Source organism: Salvelinus sp. IW2-2015, linkage group LG4q.1:29, assembly GCF_002910315.2.
Source record: "Salvelinus sp. IW2-2015 linkage group LG4q.1:29, ASM291031v2, whole genome shotgun sequence".
In the NCBI taxonomy this organism is placed as follows: domain Eukaryota; kingdom Metazoa; phylum Chordata; class Actinopteri; order Salmoniformes; family Salmonidae; genus Salvelinus; species Salvelinus sp. IW2-2015.
The window spans coordinates 19,804,358-19,830,465 of NC_036842.1; the positions used below are offsets into that span (position 1 = coordinate 19,804,358).

At 44.6% G+C, this 26,108-nt stretch overlaps 1 pseudogene; it reads left to right on the forward strand.

Annotated features, from left to right (window-relative positions):
- The first annotated feature begins 4,047 nt into the window (after positions 1 to 4,047).
- LOC111961100 (argininosuccinate synthase-like) overlaps positions 4,048 to 26,108 on the forward strand; it is a 45,525-nt pseudogene continuing 23,464 nt past the window's right edge.

Sequence of the window (26,108 nt, forward strand, 5' to 3'; positions counted from 1 at the left end):
TCCTAGTCAAGATTTTAGAACGGTAAAATGTCACTTTTACATTATGTATTGGTCATGTAAAATTTAACGTTACATTGGGTCGCTATCAAACATCGAAGAGATAGCTAAGGATCACATCGTGCCTGCTGCAGATTGAGAAATCCATGGCATCTAGCTAAATTACGTGCTACTGAAGGCAAGTACCCCTGACTGCAGTGTGCAGTTCGGGGCGGGGCTCAATGTGGGCAGAGTCAAACGTTTGACTCCGCCCACTTTCCTATTTTTTTCCCCATCTGAGGTTTGACAGTCACACGCTTAATACAAAACACACACGTTTGTGCAAGGCACACGTTTAATACAAACGTATTTCATTTTTGAAGACCGTAAGAAACATTATATAAAGTGGTAACAGCACGTGTTGTAATTTTTTTTGCTTCATGCTATATTTGAGACAAGCTACTGATATTGTTGCAGTGAACAACAGACTTGTTATGTATGTCATGTACTGTTAAAATTGTGTTGATAAATGTTAACTTCAATTATATTATTTAATTGAGCTTATATATACAGTTACTACCTATCCTGATTTATAATGCTATTTACTTTCCTCATGAGAATGGAGACAGACTATACCATATAGACATACTGACAAGATGAATGTGCTTTAAACTCAGCAACAACAAAAAACGTCCTCACTGTCAACTGTGTTTATTTTCAGCAAACTTAACGTGTAAATATTTGTATGAACGTTACAAGATTCAACAACAGACCTAAACTGAACAAGTTCCACAGACATGTGACTAAAATAAATGGAATAATGTGTCCCTGAACAAAGGGGGGTCAAAAGTAACAGTCAGTATCTGGTGTGGCCACCAGCTGCATTAAGTACTGCAGTGCATCTCCTCATGGACTGCACCAGATTTGCCAGTTCTTGCTGTGAGATTGTTACCACARTCTTCCACCAAGGCACCTGCAAGTTCCCGGCCATTTCTGGGGGGGATGGCCCTAGCCATCACCCTCCGATCCAACAGGCCCCAGACGTGCTCAATCGGATTGAGATCCAGGCTTTTCGCTGGCCATGGCAGAACACTGACATACCTGTCTTGCAGGAAATCATGCACAGAACGAGCAGTATGGCTGGTGGCATTGTCATGCTGGAGGGTCATGTCAGGATGAGCCTGCAGGAAGGGTACCACATGAGGGAGGAGGATATCTTCCCTGTAACGCACAGCGTTGAGCTTGCAAGCAATGACAACATGCTCAGTCCGATGATGCTCTGACACACTGCCACAGACCATGACGGACCCTCCACCTCCAAATCGATCCTGCTTCAGAGTACAGGCCTCGGTGTAACGCTCATTCCTTCGACGATAAATGCGAATCCGACCATCACCCCTGGTGAGACAAAACCGCGACTCGTCAGAGAAGAGCACTTTTTGTGACCTGTCTGGTCCAGCGACGGTGGGTTTGTGCCCATAGGCGACGTTGTTGCCGGTGATGTCTGGTGAGGACCTGCCTTATAACATGCCTACAAGCCCTCAGTCCAGCCTCTCTCAGCCTATTGCGGACAGTCTGAGCACTGATGAAGGGATTCTGCGTTTCTGGTGTAACTCGGGCAGTTGTTGTTGCCATCCTGTACCTGTCCCGCAGGTGTGATGTTCGGATGTACCGATACTGTACAGGTGTTGTTACACATGGTCTGCCACTGCGAGGACGATCAGCTGTCCGTCCTGTCTCCCTGTAGTGCTGTCTTAGGCGTCTCACAGTACGGACATGGCAATTTATTGCCCTGGTCACATCTGCAGTCCTCATGCCTCCTTGCAGCATGCCTAAAGCACGTTCACGCAGATGAGCAGGGACCCTGGGCATCTTTCTTTTGGTGTTTTTCAGAGTCAGTAGAAAAGCCTCTTTAGTGTCCTAAGTTTTCATAACTGTGACCTTAATTGCCTACCGTCTGTAAGCTGTTAGTGTCTTAACGACCGTTCCACAGGTGCATGTTCAATAATTGTTTATGGTTCATTGAACAAGCATGGGAAACAGTGTTTAAACCCTTTACAATGAAGATCTGTGAAATTATTTGGATTTTTACGAATTATCTTTGAAAGACAGGGTCCTGAAAAAGGGACGTTTCTTTTTTTGAGTTTACATGACGTTATACCAGCTCCAGTAAAGACATCAGAGACTCGGGTGACATCTACGTCATCTTTACTAAATAACATAACACCGGGCCTCTGGGTGCTCTTGAGGGGCCACTGTATTGTCAGGTGCTTCAGAAACGGTGTTCTGTTGATTATTGTTGCCGTGCAATAGCAACAATGAAAGTGTCACATTTCTACAACTGAAGCCACACTTTATGATTGTGAACTCTGAAAGAGAAGAATAACAGTAAAGTAACAAATTATAAAATGTAATTAATTACACTGATGTAACTGAAAAAACAGGGCAAATCAAAAAACGTGAACGTCAAATATATTCAATAAAGAAATAGTACCTCTGTGCCTGACTGAAGCATGACATTTGATGTGGTTGTTGACCATATATTGTTCAGCCTTATATGTGCCGAAGGGGCAGTGATGAAGTTGACTGCCGCTGCATTTTTACATTTTGGGACTCGCCCTCCAATAACACACTAACGTGTCTCTACACATAAAAAAAAATAAGCATAGACATAAAATGCATGATAATTAGAAAGGCAGAAAATAAGCAAAAGGCATTTAATTTATGCTATGTGCAGGCTGTGTAGACTCACTATGTTTAACTTAGGGAATGGCCGTGGGCATCAATTATTATTATTATTTAACCCTGCTGGTCATCCATGAACATTTGAACATCTTGGCCATGTTCTGTTATAATCTCCACCCGGCACAGCCAGAAGAGGACTGGCCACCCCTCATAGCCTGGTTCCTCTCTAGGTTTCTTCCTAGGTAGTTTTTCCTAACCACTGTGCTTCTACACCTGCATTGCTTGCTGTTTGGGGGTTTAGGCTGGGTTTCTGTACAGCACTTTGTGACATCATGATGTAAGAAGGGCTTTATAAATAAACGTGATTGATTGATCAACAATACACATTTAGAGCCAGCCAAATACAACAAGGCATACATTGAAGAAACATAGAAAATCAACAATCAAATCGATTACATAACTGTACATGTAAACCTAGGCTTACTGCTCAAGTAGGCAAATTTGTCCAAATAAGATTCCCTCATTGTAAACAATTAGCTCACGTGCAAAAGGGTGGTATTGCTAATTAGCTAGCTCACGTGCAGATGGGTGCTAAAAAAAATATACCACTGCACTGGTATAACATGAATATTACAAAGTACATTATGCATAATGACAGTCTCACTTCCATGGTTTATATTTTTATCCATGTAGGTTAGGTTCGATTAAGATTCACTTTCGTTGACGTTGATACCTTCGACGTGAACTTCAACTTGGGTGACCTTGAAGGGTTCGGGTTAAACGCGGTTGACTCCGCCCACATTGAGCCCGGCCCAGAACTGCACACTGCAGTCAGGGCTTCTCACTGTAGCTAGCTACTGATTTGAATGCAACAGTTATTTCAGGGAAGCTTGTTAGTTAGCTAAATAATAATGATATACCATGCGTGGTTAATATGAGTGCGTATTGAGTGCAAGCATTTGGCACCTGCTCTGCATTTCATTATTTCCAGGTCTTTGTAACCAATAGTCATTGTAATGCAAGCTTCTATAATGATATTATCACAGGCAAATGGATGGATGTCATCTTCCTCCCACTTTCCATCCTGCATCCAGTCTTATGAATCAGCAAGCATGTTCATAGAAGTAGCAGACTAAGCATATTCATAGAAGTAGCAGACTAAGCATGTTCATAGAAGTAGCAGACTAAGGCCAAACTTCCTTCACCGGGGAGTTTATTCCGCTAGGATAGAAGATGGTTTGGAGACAGTCATGTTATGATGATGCTTGGAGTAATTCAATTGGTATGGACGCATTGATATTGTATGACTCCAATGTATTTTCTACATAAAAAATGATGTCTTTTATTTTTATAATTTGCCCCAGATATGTCTAAAAGCACATAATCATGTCTAGAGGCACAGTGATTCTGACCTACAGTGGACACCTCCTGTATCTTGGTGTGGTTGAAGGAAGAAGGATGATGTCATCACATACTTGGTAAGCCCAAGAAAGTATCTGTGGGACAAGCGTGTGTGTGCAATATAACTTGGGGTTGGTCAGCACACAGCCATCCAGTTGGTGGGGTGCTCTTGTTTATTGTACATCAACCTATTAGAGCCTAAATATGTCATTATAGTGTCCTGGAAACTGAAACACCGATGAATGTTCATTTGACGCAGTTCTAGAAAGGATGGATTAATTTTGCCTAGCAATGTGTCTATTAAACTAGGCAAGTCAGTTAAGAAAAAAATCTTATTTACAATGACAGCCTACCCCAGCCAAACCTGGACAATGCTTGGCCAATTGTGCACCGCCCTATGGGACTCCCAATCACAGACAGATGTGATGCAGCCTGGATTTGAATCAGAGACTCTTGCACTGAGATGCAGTGCCTTAGACCACTGTGCCACTCGGGAGCCCAGTGTGTTAGCACTTTTGTGGGGGTTATCTGTCTGCATAATGCTTGTGCAAAACTCTCTGGATTAACTTTTTGCCCTTAGGCCAGTTCAGAACTGCACACAATGTAGTTCTGAACTCTTCATTCAGTGGCTGGCTTAAGAAAGGGGTGCAAGAGTTGTGCCTCCTGTTGGTGTTGGGATGAATCATTTGGAGGGAAGGAGAACAGAAAGGTTGGCACTGTACCAATGGGTAACCTGTTTTTCCTTGTTGAATCCCAAAGCATGTCTTCTCTTGTGTTATGTTGTGATAAAAAAAAAACTCTGTAAAACAAGCAGCCAAGCAAGCAGTCCGAAGACCACAGAGGCAGACAAAGACAGGCATAGTTAACAGGCTTGTTAAAAAAAGGCTTGGGCGGGAACCAGATTTTCATACCATCATGCTGTTCTTCTGCCATCTAGGGATTTACATGTATTACTGGCATGGCATGTAAGGGGGTGCTAAAAATGCACAAAAAGCGCATTGGTCGTCTTTTACTCGAATGCAAATACAATTAGTATAGCTAATAACCATATTTGGTGAGTGTGGAGTTTTACAAGTGAAAGTGAACGAGAAATTGTGCAAATTAACAACATTGTGATTAAATCAAATCAAACTTTTTTGTCACATGCGTCGAATACAACAAGTGTAGACCTTACCGTGAAATGCTTACTTACAAGCCCTTAACCAACAGTGCAGTTCAAGAAGAGTTAAGAAAATATTTACCAAATAAACTAAAGTAATAAATAATTAAAAAGTCACACAATAACAAAAATAACGAGGCTATATACAGGTTAGAGGTCATTTGTACATGTAGGTAGGGGTGAAGTGATTCTGCATAGATAATAAACAGCGAGTAGCAGCAGTGTACAAAACAAATGTCGGCGGTGTTGGGTCAATGTTATAGTCCGGTGGCCATTTGATTAATTGTTCAGCAGTCTTATAACTTGGGGGTAGAAGCTGTTAAGGAGCCTTTTGGTCCTAGACTGGGTGCTCCTGTACCGCTTGCCATGCGGTAGCAGAGAGAACAGTCTATGACTTGGGTGACTGGAGTCTCTGACAATTTTATGGGCTTTCCTCTGACACCGCTTATTATATAGGTCCTGGATTGCAGGAAGCTTGGCCCAAGTAATGTACTGGGTTGTACATACTACCCTCTCTAGCGCCTTACGGTCAGATGCCGAGCATTTGCCATACCAGGCGGTGAAGCAACCAGTCAGGATGCTGTCGATGCATGCTTGTCTGAAGGAAGAGCAGCATGTGTACACGGTGCAGAAGGGAGAAGAACAGAGGAGGAGAAAAACACTAGTGGGAAGCACATTGGAGGGAAAATTGCAGCTGTACAGAACTCATCCACAACTATTTGACTTTTCAAACACAGCAGAAAGCTAACACCCCATCTGTTTATAAATTCAGCCACTTACTTAGCCAACTAAAAATGTATCAAATACACAGCTGGAGAGTATAGCACATCTTAAACAGTTATAAGATATCTGATGGCTAACATTTAGTAGTGAATTGCATACAAGTGTATCTTCATCACCTCATGTGGGCCACACAGCAGAGAGACTCACTGATTAGATATAGAACGCTATGGATTCACCAGCTCCCGCTTTCTCCAGTTGTGCCGTTTACAACGAGCACATGACTGGCTGCTATGGTAAACTTCATAATGAAAAATAATGTGACAGGCGAAATGAAGAACGCAATCTGCTTTATCTCCTAACGTATTGCACAAGTTGACTGCAGGGATTTACTTAGGGTAGCTACAAATATTGAAATGTATTCAAAAACTTGATAAGCTAGATGCAAGACTTTGCTCTCACAGTCACACACGTTATCTTCACACTGTTAAAGCGTTTTAGCCAGGGCACCACAACAGCAAAGAACCCTCCGGTTGCGTGCCAAACCCTTGTCCTTAGATGTCTTGTTATCTATTATACTTAGGTTGGATTTGTTAAATCTTAATTTATGAGTTACCGGAAAGAGAAAACCACTAGGTTCATCTCAGCAGAAATCCCTCCATGATATTCATGGAGCAGCTCTCCATGAACTGCTAGACTGTGTAGAAGCACATCAGTTGCATCGGCTCAATGGACGTGATCTGAATGTTAAAATGGTGGGCGATGGGACTTCAGCAGCAAGCAATGATTTAGGTCTCTGGGGAGACAGACCAGGGATGAAGACACAGGAAATTATGTGGAGACGGGATACAGTAAATTAATTATGAACCATTTAATTGCGTTTCTGTGCAAAGCTTTGTTGCACAGATGGAGTTTTTGTTCTGCTCGTGTTTCTTGACTTTAATAGGGATGTTGACATGGTTTGCTTTCGATTGAGGCTGTGACAATGTCTGTTGTCATGGCACCCAGGGCTCTGATTTCCCGACTAAGTGCTTTTGTAAACATGATATTGAAGTTTGAGGAACATGACCAATTTGTACCCTTTTCAATGAAAAACTTTTATCTGAACAGCACATAACAGCTGTGGTAAGCTATTTTAGGCACCAGTTGACTAGTTGTAACTAAAACTCTCTTGCAGGTTAATATTGGACAAGACGAGGACTTTGATGCTGCAAAGAAGAAAGTGGAGCGTCTTAGAGCAAAGAAGGTAAATAGCCTGAGCTGTCATGACATTGGTAAGACAAAGTAGGATAGTGGTATGGAAGACACAGCTGGATCATTCCGTTCTGACTTGTGTTAGTGTCTAAGTGTAGACCTAATCTTTGCAATGGCAAAGTTGATTTTGATAAGGTCAAAGAGGAGATTAGGATCGGTCGAAGTAAACATTTTAATACAGAGATTTTGGGGTACAGGTAGTTGTGAAAATGCTGGGGTTGGTACCACCAGAGGCTAAAAAGCCAAGGCCAATAGCATGGTGGCTAAAAAAGCATGTCTAAAAGGAGATAATTAATAAGAGTGTCTCAAGATGATATAGTCATTCTGAGTTACGTATACATGCATCATTACAGACGTTGGTTGATATGAAACTGATACAAATTTCAATTGAACAATGAGAACAGTGAGACATTTGCTACTTTGGGTACAGAGAGTGATGTTGAGCAGGCTGAGTCAATTCAAGGTTGAATTGTCAGTTCCTGAGGCTTAGAATTATGTGTCCTGACATCTGGGTCACAAGGTTATGGGAGAACAATTAAGCAGGCAAATTATATTATGATTATAAGCAAAGATATGTGAGGATATGCCATCTGGATCGTCGTCTTCTCATCAGCTTACACTGGCAGAGGTCCGCACTCTTCTACTCCTTCTGCCTTACTTTGCCATGAAGATTTGCAAGCAAAAATGTGTCAAAGCAAAGCCATTGCAGGTTAATTAAATTGACCGTGTTTGTTTTAGGATTGTCAAGGGAGCATTTGAAATATTGATGATGTTATAGCATGGTCCTGTACTGTAGCCTATGTGCTGCAGCCAACTAGTTGTCAAGCCATACATATCATGAATCAATTTCAATAAACTCAACTGACATCAGCCTTCATGACTGTTTATTACTTATTAATGACAGAGTTATAGACTTTAAGATGAACGGTTCAAGTGTAACCTCCCTCGAAGTATATGTGTTCATTGAGGACCTGAGGGCAGAGTTTGTGGAGGATTCATCTGGTCGTTGGTCCAGACCAATGCCATCTATGAGGACTGCTACCTGCTGGGCACCTCGGTGGCAAGGCCCTGCATTGCCCGCCGTCAGGTCCAGATAGCACGCCAGGAGGGCGCCCAGTACGTCTCCCATGGTGCCACGGGAAAGGTGAGGGGTCAATCAACAAGGAGAGAGCAGAAAAGAGCCCGAAAGGCTAAGTGAATCCATGAACATATTGTTTACATTACTCCAAGTTAATTTTAGAATATTGATTTCGGATGTTTGTCATTGTAAAAATTGGCATGTTGACTGCAGGAATGTCCATCAGCGTGGTTGCCAGAGAATTGAATGTTAATTTCTCTACCATAAGCCACCTCCAACTTCGTTTTAGAGAATTTGGGAATATGTCCAAATGGCCTCAACCGCAGACCACGTGTAACCACGCCAGCCCAGGACCTCCACATCCAGCTTCTTCACCTGCGGGATCGTCTGAGACCAGCCACCCGGACAGCTGATGAAATTGGGGGTTTACACAACCGAAGAATTTCTGCACAAACTGTCAGAAAACGTCTCAGGTTAGCTCATCTGCGTGCTCGTCGTCCTCACTAGGGTCTTGACCTGACTGCAGTTCGGTGTCGTAACCGACTTCAGTGGGCAAATACTCACCTTCGATGGCCACTGGCACTCTGGAGAGGTGTGCTCGTCACGGATAAATCCAGGTTTCAACTGTACCAGGCGTCGTGTGGGCGTCGAGCGGTTTGCTGATGTCAACGTTGTGAACAGAGTGCCCCATGGTGGGGTTATTGTATGGGCAGGCATAAGCTACGGTCAACAAACACAATTGCATTTTAACAATGTCAATTTTAATGCACAGAGATACTCTGACGAGATCCTGAGGCCCATTGTCATGTCTTTCATCCTCCGCCATCACCTCATGTTTCAGAATGATAATGTATGTTGCATGTTGCAAGGATCTGTACACAATTCCTGGAACCTGAACATTTTGTTCCATGGCCTGCATACTCATCAGACATGTCACCCATTGAGCATGTTTGGGATGCTCTGGATTGCCGTGTACGACACCACGTTCCAATTCCCGCCAATCCAGCAACTTCGCCCAGCCATTGAAGAGGAGTCGGACAACATTCCACAATCAACAGCCAGATCAACTCTATGTGAAGGAGATGTCGTGCTGCATGGGGCAAATGGTGGTCACACCAGACACTGACTGGTTTTCTGATCAACGCCCCAACTTTTTTTAAAGGTATCAGCATATCTGTATTCCCAGTCATGTGAAATTGATGGATTAGGGCCTAATTTATTTTAATTGACTGAATTCCTTATATGAACTGTAACTGTAAATCTTTGAAATTGTTGCATGTTGCATTTTTGTTCAGTGTACATCGAACTTCCTTCATACTGGACATGGAGACATACAAATGGTATCCACAAGTTCATCTGACTCTGGGGAAGTAGATAAAGGGCCTCATTGCCAAAATCCCTAAGTATCCCTTTAAGCGCTTTCCAGACAGGAAGCGGAACTCTGGAGCAGATATCGCAAAAATAGAGCAGATTCCTATTTTCCCGCTTCTGGTAGACCGCCTTCACGTGCACAAGGACTGCCGACCGCTCCGCCTGGATACAATTCTGCCCCCGCCTAGCCCCATTGAAATTGAAAGGGAAACTCTGCTGCCGCTTTCTGTCTGGAAAGCCCTTTAGTCAGCCACCAGTGTAACAAAATACTGTTGGGAGACTGAACTTTGGGAAGATGTAGTGTCCCTACTACAACTGTAGATGGAAACAAATGCCAGTTAATTGAGATTTCAACCAACAGTGACTGGTCTCTCACTGGAGGTTTTGTATGCTTTTTCAACCATTGGATGTGATTTTAACCTTAACTTTTCTTGGATGAGTGAGACTACCTGTCTGATTCCCCGTAATGATCTCTGTCTTTGCTAGTATTGTTCCTAGTGTCTTGTGGCTGAATGGTTATCTGTCTCTTTCAGGGTAATGATCAGATTCAAGCTCACCTGCCATGCCCTCTACCCTGAGGTCAAAGTGGGTTCTGCCTCATTGCATAAATACATATATAACTACAGTACATGACTGTCCTATCATTCAGTATTACTTAAAATAATGCACCATACAAAGTGCATGCATAACCCTCCCTCTGTCTCTCTCCTTCAGATTATTGCTCCATGGAGGATCCCTGAGTTCTACAATCGCTTCCGTGGGAGGAAGGCTTTGATGGATTATGATGAGGTAACACTTCCACATGGTAGGATCTCTTCATACACATGTTGCCTGGCAGTGAGTGTATGATAGGATCTCTTCATGTTGCCTGGCAATGAATGTATAACCACTTAACTATCCACAGTTTTTATGCGAGTAAAGTCATAACGTATTAAAAAAAAAATCACTACAGCTGTGATGGTAACAGCTTGTTTCGATACACTTTCATAAATGCTGAAAGATAATTTGTTCGTTCGACATGGTGGGATCTTTCGGGGTCTATTAAAATCATTTAACGAGTCTGACGATCCCGACGTGAATGATATACTGCTCTCCCGGGAACAGGCCCAGATCCCTGTGATTTGCGTGAAGAGAAGGCGGAGAAAAATGTGCCAAAAGGCGGGCTGCCTTCTGAGAATTTGTAGACGATCGGAAAAAAACAACACTTCCTTCCATTCTGCAAGCAAACGTGCAATCTTTGGAAAATAAAATAGATGAACTACGCGGAAGATTGAACTACCAACTGGACATTCAAAACAGAACAGCAGCGTCTGGTAAGACAAGGGGCGGCGAACTATGTATTTTTGTAAATAACAGCTGGTGCACGATATCTAAGGAAGTCTCGAGCTATTGCTCGCCTGAGGTAGAGTATCTCATGGTAAGCTGTAGACCACACTATCTACCCAGAGATGCACACAAAGCTCTCCCTCGCCATCCATTTTGTCAAATCTGACCATAATTCTATCCTCCTGATTCCTGCTTACAAGCAAAAATTAAAGCAGGAAGCACCAGTGACTCGATCAATAAAAAAGTGGTCAGATGAAGCAGATGCTAAGCTACAGGACTGTTTTGCTAGCACAGACTGGAATATGTTCCGGGATTCTTCTGATGGCATTGAGGAGTACACCACATCAGTCATTGGCTTCATCAATAAGTGCATCGATGACGTCGTCCCCACAGTGACCGTACGTACATACCCCAGCCAGAAGGCATGGATTACAGGCAACATCCGCACTAGCTAACGGCTAGAGCTGCCGCTTTCAAGGAGTGGGATTTCTTATAACCCGAAAGCTTATAAGAAATCCCGCTATGCCCTCCGACGATCCACCAAACAGGCAAAGCATCAATACAGGACTAAGATCGAATCGTACTACACCGGCTCTGACGCTCGTCGGATGTGGCAGGGCTTGCAAACCATTACAGACTACAAAGGGAAGCACAGCCGAGAGCTGCCCAGTGACACGAAGCTACCATACGAGCTAAACTACTTGTACGCTCGCTTCGAGTCAAATAACACTGAAACATGCATGAGAGCGCCATCTGTTCCGGAAGACTGTGTGATCACGCTCTCCGCAGCCGATGTAAGACCTTTAAACAGGTCAACATTCACAAGGCTGCAGGGCCAGACGGATTACCAGAACGTGTACTGCGAGCATACGCTGACCAACTGGCAAGTGTCTTCACTGACATTTTCAACCTCTCCCTGTCCGAGTCTAATACCAACATGTTTTAAGCAGACCCTGTGCCAAAGAACACTAAGGCAACCTGCCTAAATGACTACCGAGCCGTAGCACTCACGTCTGTAGCCATGAAGTGCTTTGAAAGGCTAGTCATGGCTCACATCAACACCATTATCCCAGAAACGTTAGACCACCCCAATTTGCATACTGCCCTAACAGATCCACAGATTATACAATCTCTAGTGCACTCCACACTGCCCTTTCCCACCTGGACAAAAGGAACACCTATGTGAGAATGCTATTCATTGACTACAGCTCAGCGTTCAACACCATAGTGCCCTCAAAGCTCATCAATAAGCTAAGGACCCTGGAACTAAACACCTCCCTCTGCAACTGGATCATGGACTTCCTGACGGGCTGCCCCCCCAGGTGGTAAGGGTAGGTAACAACACATCCTCCACGCTGATCCTCTACACAGGGGCCCCTCAGGGGTGCGTGCTCAGTCACCTCATGTACTCCCTGTTCACTCATGACTGCACGGCCAGGCATGACTCCAACACCATCATTAAGTTTGCCGATAACACAACAGTGGTAGGCCTGATCACCGACAACGACGAGACAGCCTATAGGGAGGAGGTCAGCGACCTGGCCGTGTGGTGCCAGGACAACAATGTGATCAAGACAAACTGTGGACTACAGGAAAAAGAGGACTGAGCACACCCCCATTCTCATTGACGGGGCTGTAGTGGAGCAGGTTGAGAGCTACAAGTTCCTTGGTGTCCACATCACCAACAAACTAACATGGTCCAAGCACACCAAGACAGTCGTGAAGAGGGTACGACAAAACCTATTCCTCCTCAGGAGACTGAAAAGATTTGGCATGGCTCCTCAGATCCTCAAAAGTTTCTACAGCTGCACCATTGAGAGCATCCTGACTGGTTGCCTTGTAGTAATGGCAGATCATATTTTAACTTTTGGTGACTTTAAAATTCACATGGAAAAGTCCACAGACCCACTCCAAAAGGCTTTTGGAGCCATCATCGACTCAGTGGGTTTTGTCCAACATGTCTCCGGACCTACTCACACTCACAGTCATACTCTGGACCTAGTTTTGTCCCGTGGAATAAATATTGTGGATCTTAATGTTTTTCCTCATGATTTTAATTTGATTTATTTTACCTTTATTTAACTAGGCAAGTCAGTTAAGAACAAATTCTTATTTACAATGACGGCCAAGGAACAGTGGGTTAACTGCCTTGTTCAGGGGCAGAACGACAGTTTTTTCCTTGGCAGCTCAGAGATTCGATCTAGCAACCTTTCGGTTACTGGCCCAACTCTCTAACCACTAGACTACCTGCTGCCCCAATCCTGGACTATCGGACCACCATTTTATTACGTTTGCCATCGCAACAAATAATCTGCTCAGACCCCAACCAAGGATCATCAAAAGCCGTGCTATAAATTCTCGGACAACCCAAAGATTCCTAGATGCCCTTCCAGACTCCCTACACCTACCCAAGGACGTCAGAGTACAAAAATGAGTTAACCACCTAACTGAGGAAATAAATGTAACCTTGCATAATACCCTAGATGTAGTCGCACCCATAAAACAAAAAAACATTTGTCATACGAAACTAACTCCCTGGTATACAGAAAATACCAGAGCCCTGAAGGAAGCTTCCAGAAAATTGGAACGGAAGTTGTGTTACACCAAACTTCTTCAGCCTCCTGAGGTTGAAGAGGCGTAGTTGCGCCTTCTCACCACGCTGTCTGTGTGGATGGACCATTTCAGGTTGTCCGTGATGTGTACGCAGAGGAACTTAAAACTTTCCACCTTCTCCACTACTGTCCATCGTGTGGAATGGGGGGGGGGGGTGTACTCCTCGGTTGTTTCCTAAAGTCCACAATCATTCTCTTTGATTTGTTGACGTTGAGTGAGGTTAGCTTGGAAAGACAGTATTGTGCCGTATCGAAGAGCCCTCACTGCTGCTCGATCATCCTATTTTTCCAACTTAATTGAGGAGAATAGAACAATCCAACATTTATTTTTGATACTGTCGCAAAGCTAACTAAAAAGCAGCATTCCCCAAGAGAGGATGCCTTTCACTTCAGCAGTGATAAATTCATGAGCTTCTTTGACAAAAAGATCATGATCATTAGAAGCAAATTACGGACTCCTCTTTAAATATGCGTATTTCTCCAAAGCTCAGTTGTCCTGTGTCTGCACAAAACTGCCAAGACCTTGGATCAGGGAGACACTCAAGTTTTTTAATACTATATCTCTTGACACATTGATGAAAATAGTCTTGGCTCTTAAACCTTCGGAGCTGCATACTGGACCTACTACAACTAAATCACTGAAAGAGCTGCTTTCTGTGCTTGGCCCCCCTATGTTGAAATATAATAAGGCTCCTCTATCACCGGATGTGTACCAAACTCACAAAAAGTGGCAGTAATAAAGCCTCTCTTGAAAGCCAAACATGACCCAGAACATATTTAAAAAAATATCGGCCTTTATCGAATCGCCTATTCGTCAAAATATTTTGAAAAAGCTGTTGCACAGCAACTTACTGCCTTCCTGAAGACAAACAATGTATACGAAACTGTCACGCCTGACCTTAGAGATCCTTTTTATGTCTCTATTTTGGTTGGTCGGGCGTGAGTTGGGGTGGGCATACTATGTTGTGTTCTATGTTGTCTAGTTCTATGTGTTTGGCCGGGTGTGGTTCTCAATCAGAGGCGCTGTCTATGTCTTGTCTCTGATTGAGAAATACTTAGGTAGCCTTTTCCCACTTGTGTTTGTGGGTAGTTGTTTTCTGTTTTGTGTGTCTTCACCTAACAGAACTGTTTCATTTTCGTTCACTCTCGTCGTTATTTTTTTAGTGTTCAGTTTTGAAATAAATTATAATATGAACTTAACAGCTGCGTTTTGGTTCCTCCATTAACGATCGTTACAAAGAACTAACCCACCAAAGGACCAAGCGAGTGGTGGAATGGACTCCTGGACATCGGAGGAAATCTTGGACGGAGAGGGACCCTGGGCACAACGGGAGAGTATCGCGTCCTAAAGAGGGAGCTGGAGGCAGCTAAAGTGGAGCGGCGACGCTCGAGGAGTTGGCTTGAGGAGACATGCACGAGAGGCAGCCCCAGAATTTTTTGGGGGGGACACCAGGGAGATTGGCGGAGTCAGGTAGGAGACCTGAGCCAACTCCCGTGCTTACCGTGGCGAGAGAGTGACGGCAGGCCACGTGTTTATGCGGTGAAGCGCACGGTGTCCCCAGTGCTCTACATCGCAGCTCCTCGCATCGGCGGGCTAAGTGGGCATCGAGCCAGGAGGGATGATGCGTCAGCGATCTGGCCTCCAGTGCATCTCCTCGGCCCGGGTTATACTGACCGCCCTACGCACGGTGTCCCCGGTTTGCCAGCACAGCCCAGTGTGGCCTGTTCCAACTCTCCGCACTTGCTGGGCTACAGGGGGTACAGCACCAGGACGAGTTGTGCTAGCTCTGCGCTCGGAGAGCCAGTGCGCCTCACGGCCCAGTGTTCCGGTGCCTCGGCTAAGGAAGAGGCTCTCTGCATGTTCCCCAGCCTGGTGAGTCCTGTGCCTGTGCTAAGCCCTAACCCTCTGCATGTCTCCCCAGCCTGGTGAGTCCTGTGCCTGCTGCCAGAGCCAGGCCTCCTGTGTGTCTCTCCACATGACAGTCCATGATGATCCATTGGCCGAACGCTCCAGTGATGATCCATGGCACGACAGCTCCAGTGATTGATCCATGGCCGAAGCCTCCAGTGATGATCCATGGCAAGAAAGCCTCCAGTGATGATCCATGCACGAAGCCTCAGTGGAAGACTGTCCATGGCACGTAAGACTGCCAGTTTGAGGATTCATGGGAGCGATTAAGCTCAAGGGAGTGAGTTCAATGGACGAGAGCTCCCGAAGGGTCAGTCCGGAGCACGTCCAGAGACGCCCTCCTATTCTGATCCGGCTCAGCAGCCAGAAGTCGCCCTCCTGTCCGGAGCAGCCAGAGTCGCCCTCCTGTCCGGAGCTCTCTATTTTGGTTGGTCGGGGCGTGAGTTGGGGTGGGCATTCTATGTTGTGTTCTATGTTGTCTAGTTCTATGTGTTTGGCCGGGTGTGGTTCTCAATCAGAGGCAGCTGTCTATTGTTCTCTGATTGAGAACCATACTTCGGTAGCCTTTTCCCACCTGTGTTTGTGGGTAGTTGTTTTGTGTGTCTTCACCTAACAGAACTGTTTCGTTTTCGTTCACTCTCGTTGTGATTTTGTTTAGTGTTCAGTTAATGAAATTATAATATGAACACTTACCACGCTGCGTTTTGGTCTCCTCCATTAGACGATCGTTACAGAAACACTTCAGTCTGGTCTTAGACCCTATCATAGCACTGAGACTGCACTCGTGAAGGTGGTAAATTACCTTTTAATGGCGTCAGACCAAGGCTCTGCATCTGTCCTCGTGCTCCTATACCTTAGTGCTGCTTTTGATTCCATCGATCAGCACATTCTTTTGGAGAAATTGGAAACCCAAATTGGTCTACACGGACAAGTTCTGGCCTGGTTTAGAGCTTATCTGTCGGAAAGATATCAGTTTGTCTCTGTGGATGGTTTGTCCTCTGTCAAATCAACTGTAAATTTCGGTGTTCCTCAAGGTTCCGTTTTAGGACCACTATTGTTTTCACTATATATTTGACCTCTGGGTGATGTCATTCGGAAACATAATGTTAACTTTCACTGCTAAGTGGACGATACACAGCTGTACATTTCAATGAAACACGGTGAAGCCCCAAAATTGCCCTCTCTGGAAGCCTGTGTTTCAGACAAAAGGAAGTGGATGGCGGCAAATATTGTACTTTTGAACTCGGACAGAGATGCTAGTTCTAGGTCCCAAGAAACAAAGAGATCTTCTGTTGGATCTGACAATTAATCTTGATGATTGTACAGTCATCTCATATAAAACTGTGAAGGACCTTGGCATTACTCTGGACCCTGATCTCTCTTTTGAAGAACATATCAAGAATATTTAAAGGACAGCTTTTTTCCATCTTCCTCCATCTTATATTGCAAAAATCAGAAACTTTCTGTCCAAAAATTATGCTGAAAAATTAATCCATGCTTTTGTCACTTCTAGATTAGACTACTGCAATGCTCTACTTTCCAGCTACCCGGATAAAGCAATAAATAAACTTCAGTTAGTGCTAAACACGGCTGCTAGAATCTTGACGAGAACCAACATTTGTTTTATCATATTACTCCAGTGCTAGCCACTGGCTTCCTGTTAAGGCAAGGGCTGATTTCAAGGTTTTACTGTTTACCTACAAAGCGTTTGCTCCTACCCATCTTTACAATTTGGTCCTGCCGTACATACAGTGGGGCAAAAAAGTATTTAGTCAGCCACCAATTGTGGCAAGTGGCAAGTGGCAAGTTCTCCCACTTAAAAAGATGAGAGAGGCCTGTAATTTTCATCATAGGTACACTTCAACTATGACAGACAAAATGAGGAAAAACAATCCAGAAAATCACATTGTAGGATTTCTTATGAATTTATTTGCAAATTATGGTGGAAAATAAGTATTTGGTCACCTACAAGCAAGCAAGATTTCTGTCTCTCACAGACCTGTTACTTCTTCTTTAAGAGGCTCCTCTGTCCTCCACTCGTTACCTGTATTAATGGCACCTGTTTGAACTTGTTATCAGTATAAAAGACACCTGTCCACAACCTCAAACAGTCACACTCCAAACTCCACTATGGCCAAGACCAAATAGCTGTCAAAGGACACCAGAAACAAAATTGTAGACCTGCATTCAGCTGGAAGACTGAATCTGCAATAGGTAAGCAGCTTGTTTGAAGAAATCAACTGTGGGAGCAATTATTAGAGAAATGGAAGACATACAAGACCACTGATAATCTCCCTCGATCTGGGGCTCCACGCAAGATCTACCCCATGGGGTCAAAATGATCACAAGAACGGTGAGCAAAAATCCCAGAACCACACGGGGACCTAGTGAATGACATGCAGAGTGCTGGGACCAAAGTAACAAAGCCTACCATCAGTAACACACTACGCCGCCAGGGACTCAAATCCTGCAGTGCCAGACATGTCCCCCTCTTAAGCCAGTACATGTCCAGCCCGTCTGAAGTTTGCTAGAGAGCATTTGGATATCCAGAAGAAGATTGGGAGATGTCATATGTCAGATGAAACCAAAATAGAACTTTTGGTAAAAACTCAACTCGTCGTGTTTGGAGGACAAAGAATGCTGAGTTGCATCCAAAGAACACCATACCTACTGTGAAGCATGGGGTGAAACATCATGCTTTGGGGCTGTTTTTCTGCAAAGGGACCAGGAGGACTGATCTGTGTAAAGAAAAGAATGAATGGCCATGTATCGTGAGATTTTGAGTGAAAACCTCCTCCATCAGCAAGGCATTGAAGATGAAAACGTGGCTGGGTCTTCAGCATGACAATGATCCCAAACACACCGCCCGGCAACGAAGGAGTGGCTTCGTAAGAAGCATTTCAAGGTCCTGGAGTGGCCTAGCCAGTCTCCAGATCTCAACCCCATAGAAAATCTTTGGAGGGAGTTGAAAGTCCGTGTGCCCAGCAACAGCCCCAAAACATCACTGCTCTAGAGGAGATCTGCATGAGGAATGGGCCAAAATACCAGCAACAGTGTGTGAAAACCTTGTGAACTTACAGAAACGTTTGACCTCTGTCATATGCCAACAAAGTATATAACAAAGTATTGAGATAAACTTTTTTGTATGACCAAATACTTATTTTCCACCATAATTTGCAAATAAATTCATAAAAAATCCTACAATGTGATTTTCTGGATTTTTTTTTCTCATTTTGTCTGTCATAGTTGAAGTGTACCTATGATGAAAATTCCAGGCCTCTCTCATCTTTTTAAGTGGGAGAACTTGCACAATTGGTGGATGACTAAATACTTTTTTGCCCCACTGTACCTACACGTACGCTACGTTCACAAGACGCAGGCCTCCTTACTGTCCCTAGAATTTCTATGCAAACAGCTGGAGGCAGGGTTTTCTTCTATAGAGCTCCATTTTTATGGAATGGCCTGCCTATCCATGTGAGAGACGCAGACTCGGTCTCGACCTTTAAGTCATTATTGAAGACTCATCTCTTCAGTAGGTCCTATGATTGAGTGTAGTCTGGCCCAGGGGTGTGAAGGTGAATGGAAAGGCACTGTAGCGACGAACCGCCCTTGCTGTCTGTGCCTGGCCGGTTCCCCTCCCGGTTCCCCTCTCTGCCTCTAACCCTAACCCTGCCTCTAACTCACTGGCTTACTGGTGTTCTTCCATGCCGTCTCTAGGAGGGGTGCGTCACTTGAGTGGGTTTTGTCACTGACGTGATCTTCCTGTCCGGGTTGGCACCCCCCTCGGGTTCGTGCCGTGGGGGAGGTGTTCGTGGGCTATACTCGGCCTTGTCTCAGGGTAGTAGGTTGGTGGTTGAAGATATCCCTCTAGTGGTGTGGGGGCTGTGCCTTGGCAAAGTAGGTGGGGTTATATCCTGCCTGTTTGGCCCTTTCCGGGGGTATCGTCAGACAGGGCCACAGTGTCTCCAGACCCCTCCTGTCTCAGCCTCCAGTATATATGCTGCAACAGTTTGTGTCGGGAGGGCTAGGGTCAGTCTGTTATATTTGGAGTATTTCTCATGTCTTATCTGGTGTCCTGTGTGAATTTAAGAATGCTCCCTCTAAATCTCTTTCTCTCTTCTCTCTGGACCTGAGCCCTAGGACCATGCCTCAGGACTACCTGGCCTGATGACTCCTTGCTGTCCTCAGTCCACCTGGTCATACTGCTGCTCCAGTTTCAACTGTTCTGCCTGCGGCTATGCAACCCTGACCTGTTCACTGGACATGCTACCTTGTCCCGGACCTGCTGTTTTGGACTCTCTCGCTACCGCACCTGTTGTCTCTAACTCTGAATGATCAGCTATGAAAAGCCAACTGACATTTACTCCTAAGGTGTTGACCTGTTGCACCCTCTACAACCACTGTGATTATTATTATCTGACTCTGCTGGTCATCTATGAACGTTTGAACATCTTGGCCATGTTCTGTTATAATCGCCACCCGGCACAACCAGAAGAGGACTGGACACCCCTCAGAGCCTGGTTCCTCTCTAGGTTTCTTCCTATGTTCTGGCCTTTCTATGGAGTTGTTCCTAGCCACTGTGCTTCTACATCTACATTGCTTGTTGTTTGGGGTTTCAGGCTGGGTTTCTGTACAGCACTTTGTGACAGCGGCGGATGTAAAAAGGGCTTTATAAATACATTTGATTGATTGATTGTAGCTTCCTGCCATCCAGGACCTCTGCACCAGGCGGCGTCAGAGGAAGGCCCTAAAAATTGTCGAAGACTCCAGCCACCCTAGTCATAGACTGTTCTCTCTGCTACCGCACTTCAGCGGTACCGGAGCGCCAAGTCTAGGTCCAAGAGACTTCTAAACAGCTTCTACCCCCAAGCCATAAGACTCCTGAACATCTGATCAAATGGCTACCCAGACTATTTGCATTGCCCCCACCCCTCTTTTACACCACTGCTACTCTCTGCTGTTATCATCTATGCATAGTCACTTTAATAACTCTACCTACATGTACATATCACCTCAACTAACCGGTTCCCCCGCACATTGACTCTGTACTGGTACCCCCCTGTCTATAGTCTCGCTATTGTTATTTTACGGCTGCTTTTAAATTGCTTGTTACTTTAATTTCTTATTCATATTATTTTTAACTGCATTGTTGGTTAGAGGCTTGTAAGTAAGCATTTCAGTGTAAGGTCTACATCTGTTGTACTCGGTGCATGTCCCTAATACAATTCGATTTGATTTGAAATATTGCTATAATAACATATAACTGGAAGTTTACACCCGTGTGGGCAATGCACTGGACCACTGCTACCCTAACTTACTCTACAAGGCCCTCCCTTCGGCAAATTCGACCTCCACTCCATCTTGCTCCTATAGGCAGAAACTCAAACAGGATGTTCCTGTGACTAGAACCATTCAATGCTGGTCTGACCAATCGGAATTCAAGCTTCAAGATTGTTTTGATCACGCGGACTGGGAATTGTTCCGGGAAGCCTCAGAGAATAACATAGATTTATACGCTGGTGAGTGAGTTTATAAGGAAGTGCATTGGAGATGTTGTACCCACTGTGACTTTTAAAACCTACCCTAACCAGAAACCATGGATAGATGGCATCCATAGCGCGTCCTCAAAGCATGCGCAGACCAGCTGGCTGGTGTGTTTCCGAACATATTCATTCGCTCCCTATCCCAGTCTGCTGTCCTCACATGCCTCAAGATGTCCACCAATGTTCCTCTAGCAAAGAAGGCAAAGATAACTGAACTAAATGACTATCGCCCTGTAGCACTCACTCCTGTCATCATGAAGTGCTTTGAGAGACTAGTCAAGGAATCACCTCCACCTTACCTCCCACCCTAGACCCACTTCAGCTTGCTTATGGCCCCAATAGGTCCACAGACGATGCAATCGCCATCACACTGCACACTGCCCTATCCCATCTGGACAAGAGGAATACCTATGTAAGAATGCTGTTCATTGACTACAGCTCAGGATTCAACACCATAGTACCCTCCAAACTCATCATTAAGCTTTAGGTCCTAGGTCTCAACCCCACCCTGTTCAATTGTGTCCTGGAATTCCTGACGGGCCGCCCCCAGGTGGTGCAGGTAGGAAACAACATCCCCACTTCGCTGATCCTCAACACTGGGGCCCCACAAGGGTGCGTGCTCAGCCCCCTCCTATACTCCATGTTCACCCATGACTGCGTGGCCATGCACGTCTCCAACTCAATCATCAAGACGACACAACAGTAGTGGGCCTGATTACCAACAACGTCGAGACAGCCTACAGGGAGGAGGTGAGGGAACTTGGAGTGTGGTGTCAGCAAAACAACCTCTCACTCAACGTCAACAAAACAAAGGAGATGATCATGGACTTCAGGAAACAGCAGAGGGAGCACCCCCATCGACATCGACGGGACAGTAGTGGAGAAGGTATAAAGTTAAGTTCCTTGCCGTACACATCACGGACAAACTTAAATGGTCCACCCACACAAACAGTGTGGTGAAGAAGGTGCAACAGCGCCTCTTCAACCTCAGGAGGCTGAAGAAATTTAGCTTGTCACCTAAAACTTGTACAGATGCACAATTGAGAGCATCCTGTCGGGCTGTATCGCCGCCTGGTACGGCAACTGCACCACCATCAACCGCAAGGCTCTCCAGAGGGTGGTGGGTCTGTACAACGCATCCCCGGGGGCAAACTACCTGCCCTCCAGGACACCTACAGCACCCGATGTCACAGGAAGGCCACAAAGATTATCAAGGACAACAACCACCCGAGCCACTGCATGTTCACCCCGCTACCATCCAGAATGCGAGGTCAGTACAGGTGCATCTAAGCTGGGACCAGGGACTGAAAAACAGCTTTTATCTCAAGGCCATCAGTCTGTTAAACAGCCATCACTAACACAGAGAGGCTGCTGCCTACATACAGACTCAAATCATTGGCCACTTTAATAAATGGATCACTAGTCACTTTAATAATGTCACTTTAATAATGTTTACATATCTTGCATTACTCATCTCATATGTATATACTGTATTTTATACCATCTGTTGCATCTTACCTATGCCGCTCGGTCATCGCTCATATATTTATATGTACATATTCTTATTCCATCCCTTTATATGTGTGTGTATTAGTTAGTTGTTGTGGAATTGTTTGATTACTTGTTGATATTACTGCACTGTCAGAACTAAAAGCACAGGCATTTCGCTACACACTCATTAACATCTGCTAATCATGTGTATTTGACCAATACAATTTGATTTATCGAAACGAACTTGGAGTCAGGCAATGATATAGCGTGTGATCCTTCCACTACATCTTGGGGAAACCATGCAGTTCACACTACAAATTAAATAAATTATGATGAATGAACATCACAGGGTGGTGAAAGTTTAAGGTGATGGGCTTGATGCTCGTTTCCAAAAAGCATCGAGGATCTTATTCTGGTGATATGATGATCGATGCTTGACTGCCGTTTGAAAAGAAAAATCTGTTTTTTGACCATAATCTGCGAGCTGTTGGCTAGAGCGCCAAATCCAGAGTAGGCACATTTGCTATTTAACGCAAAAGGTTTAGACAAAACAATCAGTAGAGTTGAAAATGCGACGGAAACACATTTTGTGGGGGAGTACACGGGATTTTAACTGCAAATGTTATTTTTATGTGCACTACGTCATCACGCACAGCCTTTTATCTGCAACATGTCAATTAGATGGAAATACACATGTGGATTTTGTGCAGATTTTAGAATATTTGCATTAAACTCTGTCACCAATTGAGTGGAAACCTAGCTCGTGAGCATATAATCGGATCTCTTCGTGTGAGTGTGTTGTTCTCTATCCTGCCCACTAGATGGGGATCGTGCTATTTCAGTGAGCTGAAAGTCCCCTGTGTGCGTCTCACTAAGTTGCCACTTTTTTCAAGTTTTTCTCCCTTCCCATAACTTGATTCTACAGCGTTGAACTTTAATAAATAACGAAAGGACCTGATTTTATGTAGAATCATCAATAACAACTGTGAAAGAACAGCTGGAGGCGATCTGATTGGTTTAACTGGTCAGAACTTTGCAGATAATGTATTGCACAGAGCGGACAGAGTTGCCCTGTTGTCATTGACTCTTCTCTGGCCTTTCCATCACCCCCAGAAACATGATACCCCTGTGCATGTCAACCCTAAAGCACTCTGGAGCATGGATGCCAACCTCATGCACATCAGGTGAGAAGAACACAAACTATACTCGCAAATCTTCATGGTCAAATTAAGGTTGAAGAAAATAAAGTTTTACATTCTTCTACAAGAAAAGTTAGTAACTTTGGGCAGGAATTTCGGACGGCCCTTTTTTGTAATTTTCTACCACGTTAGCTATATCCTGTAGAATGACAAAGGGATGTGTTCACCAGCATCCCTCTCATTGTCTGTTTTAACAGCTACGAGTCTGGAATACTGTAAAATCCCAAGGTATGATCTTGATCCTAATACAGTGTCAAAAACCCAACACCATCACAATGGTGAATAATGCATGAATGAGCAGGCTGAGTAATCACACAGGACGTTGATGGCACTTAACCCAACACAGCTCACCATTCGCCCCAGTGCCATATTGAACCGGTTGTTACTCTCACAACCTCCTGCTGTCTCTAAATCAGAAGAGGGAGCTCCTCAAGAGTAGCAGGATGGGATACACTGATCCTAGGTTCACATATTGTCAGCTTATGTCATTGACCATACAGTATCTATCCAATCATTTGTCCTTCTTCTCGTAATCAACACTTCTCTCAAGCAGGTTCAACACTTCTCTCAAGCAGGTTCAACACTTCTCTCAAGTCAACCTGCCTGGTGGTTAAAGATCATCCCTGTTTCATGTTCATTTTGTTGACAGTATAGATATGACTGTTTTATCATTGTGTTGTAATTTGTACAAAGCAATAGCTGATAGGAGAGTCCATTGATATATAGTTAACATAGTGGAGAGCACAGAGTCCCCCCACAGTGGGACAGAAATGGTTTGATCTCTTACGGGGTCAGGGATCATGGCGCTACATGAAGGTCACCCTTGACGACCCAAACCTCATCCTACCTTATTGTCTCTTCTCACCCTTGCCAGGCCTGGGAAGAGCCTGGGACACACAGACACTGACTTGTCGTCAAATGGCTCGCGTAATTCCCGATTTCATGGGAGCCGGGGGAAGGGTTAGGGCCCAGCTGGGCCTCCTGGGTCCCCCCCGACTCTTGGGGGACCATTGACCCTGGTTGCGCTGCCGCAGGCTGCAACGTGGGAGGGACCCATTTCACCGTGACACCAGAATGTCACCAGTAACAGTAAAGTACAAAGGCGGCAGGCAGACAGATGAGTGTCCCGGTGGACGGGGTGTCAGGAAGGCGAGGGAGTGGAGGGGCAGAACTGTAACACTGGCTTTTCTCTCTCCACGGCTCACCCTGTGGAGAAATGCAGCCTGAAATAAACAACTCAATAGCATAGCGATGTATAGTATGACAATATTGTGTAATTGATTTAATTCATGGGTTTAGTCCCATTTACGTTCACAATGAATTTATCAATGGAATTAAATACGATGAAATATTTATGGTGGGGGAGATAAAAGCGGTAAAGGGATTTGAATACATTAAGCAGGGCGTGCTATGGATCCTTTTAAATTGAACAGAGTGTAATAATTCAGTAATTTGCATGTATTATGCCCAGTTTCTGCTCCCGTATGAGATTATGCGTTAGAAGTGCACTAACGGACTGTTAGTGAAATTCCCCGAGAGAGTAACGGTTAATGTGATTGGATGTTAATTATTTGACTAGGCTACCTGTATTTGACATTGTGTTGTTATTTGAACACTAGATGGTTTAATTTTTTGGGGGGGAAGTGAAACGAGGCTACTCAGGCGATAAACAACCTCACCCAAATGTATAGCCCTATTGGAAAATATAAATGGACTGTTTGAAATTGTTTATTTAAAAAAAAATGTGAATCACATTTTATTTGGCGTCCCCCCGTCAGCATTGCGCGTCCCCCCACCCACGTTTGGGAATAGCTGCAGTAGATAGATAATGTAGCTGGGTCTGGGAGTTAAACATGACACATAGTACACACATATCAGATGTAATACATTCTCTCATCTCAATGTGCCATGTTTGCAAATGGAATTTTAAAGACAAGGCCAGACTTGAGACATGGTTATTTAGGTGTCAGTTCCAAACCAGTGGGCCAGATTTTTTTGTTGTTGCCATCCCCCCCCCCCCTCTCCCCACCTCTGTCTTTTCTTTGGACCCCATTGGACTCGATTGAAATGCAATGAGGCAGCTAACATGTGGAAAGATAGAAATTTACTTGCTTTAAGTTCATGCTTCCACAACAATATGGCAGGACTGGACAGCGACATGATTTCAGCGCTTCATGCCCCATTTGCCACCAATTCGCTCCCTCTCTCTTTTTCTCCCTCTTTCTCTTGCTCCATTTCTACCTTTTCCTCTCCTTCAGGGCCAGAAGCTTTGGGACAGGTCCACATGCGGGGGGTGGGAATTTAAATCCATTGATCTCTAGGCACTGGCAACTATTCCCTCGCTTTCCATTTATCTCTCTCTCAATTTCATTCACTCGCGTTTC